We start from the raw sequence: 3,831 nt of genomic DNA, 5'->3' as shown, positions 1-3,831 counted from the left end.
GAAGAGTAGATTTTTTTTTTCTGGCTTGAAAGACATGGGAGTTAGCTTCGGGGTGCCAGTCGAGTGGGCTTTCCAGCCCTCAAAAGTCCGTAGTCGAGGGATCACGCAGGGCGAGCTTCATAATATTCAGACCTTGAGGGAGTTGAACCCCATCAGCACTCGGGCCTTGATATGTGACCGTACCTTGTACTTGGGGGGTTTATCCACTTACACTTACTCCGAGCCTGATGTCACTTTGGGTAGTTATTTTCCCCTATTTTCATACGTTTTAACTTGTTGTTTTTCTTGCCCTTGATGTCTTGTCTTTGCCTTTGTAGCTGAAATGGTGAGTATAGCTTTTATCTGGGGGAAGAATAAAAGAAGACCCGCCGAGGATGAGGGCGGCCCTGCTCCTACGAGGGAAAAGGCCGCCTTGGATCCCCCCCCCCAGCTGAGGAAGGGGAGCCTAGCCGCACTAGGAGGAAGAGGACCTCCCAGCCTCCGAGACAACCCATGCCAGCCCCCGAGTCCCCCCCACACTATCCAGACTATATTCCTGACTGGGGTGTGAAAGAAAACGACCTCAGTCGGCATAGTCAGGTGGCAAGACGCATGATTCACCACTTCGCCACCCCCGTCGACCCTCAAATGCTAGCTGAACAGTGCTCGGAGGTAGTGGAGGCCGCCTTGTGCAAGCATTTAGCTCAGGTAATTCCCTCTACTTTATCGACACTTTTTCGCCCTAGTTGTGTTGCCCTTACTTGTCTTATTCATTACAGGTGGTCACGCTAGTCTCAGACTTTTCTGGACATTTTTCCCAAACTTCCCAGAAGACCTTGGAGCTGGACACCCAGTTGCAAGAGAGGGACGACATATTAGAGAGCCAGAGGAAGAACTTGGACGAGTTGTCCTCTGAGTGGAAATCCCTAGACCAATGCATTAAGGAGCTTGAGGCGGAGCTATCCCGGGCGAGCTCAAAGTTGTCCCAGGAAAACTCAGTCATTGGTGGGTACGAGCGCAAGTATGCTGAACCCATTAAACTTCCTAAGGTGGAGGAGTTCATCCAGCAGAATTTGCAGAAAGCTTGGACTAAGGGCTTTTAGACCCATGCGACTGAGGTGTTCCGTGTACATCCGGACTTGGATATATCTAATCATATTCGGGAGGTCGACTATCCAGAGTGGTTAGCCAACGTGGTCCTTGTTTTTAAGGGGTCGAGAAAATGGAGGCTTTGTATTGATTTTAAAGATCTTACTAAGGCCTGCCCCAAGGACAGTTGCCCTCTGCCCAAGATTGAGGCGTTGATTGATGGAACAACGGGATGTCAGCTAATGAGTTTCTTAGATGTATTCCAGGGGTACCACCAAATCCCATTACACCCTGAGGATCAGGAAAAGACTGCCTTCATCACAGATAAGGCCACCTATTATTATCGAGTCATGCCCTTTGGGTTGAAGAACGCCAGAGCTACATATCAGAGGTTAGTCAACAAGTTGTTCAAGACTCAGCTCGGTCGAAACATGGAGGCTTACGTTGATGATATGTTACTTAAGAGTCTCTTGGCTGAGCAGCATCCAAACGACTTGGAGGAGTGCCTCCAGACCTTGCGCTAGTATCAGATAAAGCTCAACCCGGCTAAGTGCGCATTCGGGGTGACAGTTGGTAAATTCTTGGGATTCATGGTGCATTACCAGGGTATTGAGGCTAACCCCTCGAAGATAAAAGCCATTCTCGAGATGCCTTCTCCTCGTAGTATCAAGGAGGTGCAGAGACTAACTGGGAGGATAGCGGCATTAGGGAGGTTTTTGGCAAGATCTGCGGAGAGGCAATTGCCATTTTTTAAGGCCTTGACTCGAGTCCAAAATTTTGCATGGACAGAGGAGTGCCAGGAGGCGTTTGAGCAGCTGAAATAGTGTCTGGTCTCCCCCCCAGTCCTAGCTAAGCCACAACCGGGAGAGTCACTATACATTTATCTGGCTGTCTCGGATGAGGCCATCAGTTTGATTTTGGTACGGGAGGAGGACAAAGTTCAAAAGCCGGTCTACTATGTGAGCAAGAGATTAGCTGGAGCCGAGATTCGTTACACTCCAACAGAAAAGTTGGCTTATGCCCTAGTCATCTCCGCTCAAAAGTTGAGGCCCTACTTCGAGGCACACCATGTTATCGTCCTATCAAGTCAGCCATTGAAGCACGTATTGGGAAAGCTAGACTTGTCAAGGAGGATGCTCAAGTGGGCAATGGAGCTAAGTGCTTTCGACATCGACTATCGACCTCGGCCAGCTATCAAGGCACAGGCTCTTGCTGACTTTATCGTGGAGGGCACCCTGCCAGTGGAAGCAGACGAAAGGGTTTCTCAGACTTGGACTCTCTTTGTGGATGGCAGCTCCAGTGTTGGAGGTAGCGGTGCGGGATTACTGCTCTAGGGCCCCGATGGCCAGGCTTGGCCATATGCCATTCACTTCGAATTCAATGCCTCTAATAATGAGGCTGAGTACGAGGCGCTCATCGCCGGGCTCAGACTAGCGGAACAGATGGGAGTCAGGGATTTGGAGGTATATTCTGACTCAAATTTAATTGTGCAACAGGTCACAGGGGAGTTTAAAGCCCAGGAAGACGCCATGGCCCAATACTTGGCGATAGCCAAGGATCTTATGGCACGGTTTCAAGCAGTAAAAATCAATCATGTTCCACGTGCGCAGAATGCAGTGGCAGATGCTCTCTCGAGGATAGCTACTTCTTCCTTCCCCAAGACTTCCTGAGTTGTCTACATGGAATGGTTGCCCCAGAGGAGCATAGAGACAGAAGCGGAGCAACTATGCGTGGAAGGGGCAGAAAGTTGGATGGATCCCATAATAGCATATCTGACCAAGGGATGGCTCCTAGAGGAGGAACAAGAGAGTCGGAAACTCAAGCGCCAGGCTGCCAAGTTTCTACTGGTCGGATCAGACCTTTACAAGAAATCCTTCACTCAACCGCTGTTAAAGTGCGTTGGGCCTGTCGAGGCTGACTACATCCTAAGGGAGATCCACGAGGGGATTTGCGGCAGTCACATCGGAGCTCGGTCTCTTTCCTAGAAGGCACTTTAGCAGGGGTATTATTGGCCAACAATGATGAGCGATGCGGTGCAGGTGTTCCGGACCTGCGAGAGATGCCAAAGAACTTCCAACCTAGTTCATACCCCAGCAGCTGAACTCACCCACCTGGCCTCGCCTTATCCATTTGCCAGGTGGGGAGTAGATATCCTCGGGTCCTTCCCGCTAGCGGCTGGACAGAACAAGTACCTGATAATGGCCATCGACTACTTTACTAAGTGGGTGGAGGCTGAGCCTTTGGCAACTATTACAGGCCAGAAGGTAAAGCAATTCCTCTAGAAATCCATCATTTGTCGGTTCGGTATTCCAAGGGTGATAATAACGGATAATGGCACCCAATTCGAGGAGCGGTTAGTGCAAGAATGGTGCTGTGAGTTGGGGATCAAGCAGCATTTTACCTCGGTGGCCCATCCCCAAGCTAATGGGCAGGTGGAGCTGACGAACAGAACCATTCTACAAGGACTCCGGGCTTGGGTTGACAAGGCGGACGACCGGTGGGTAGATGAGCTCCCCAACATATTATGGTCCTATCGAACTACGCCGCAAACGGCTACGGGAGAATGTCCTTTCACGTTGTGCTATGGCTCGGAGGCCCTTATCCCGGTCGAGATTGGGGTGATGAGCTACTGAGTGGAGCATTTTGATCCGGAGGTTAACGAGCAAGGGCTAAGGTGCAACTTGGATATGATGGATGAGCTCCGAGACCTGGCACGAATTAGACAAGCCGCGTATAACCAGCGCATTGCCAGGTACTACAATC

Source organism: Diospyros lotus, chromosome 4, assembly GCF_014633365.1.
Source record: "Diospyros lotus cultivar Yz01 chromosome 4, ASM1463336v1, whole genome shotgun sequence".
Taxonomy (NCBI): domain Eukaryota; kingdom Viridiplantae; phylum Streptophyta; class Magnoliopsida; order Ericales; family Ebenaceae; genus Diospyros; species Diospyros lotus.
The sequence above is the reverse complement of the archived record's forward strand: the minus strand, read 5'-3'. Positions refer to the sequence as shown.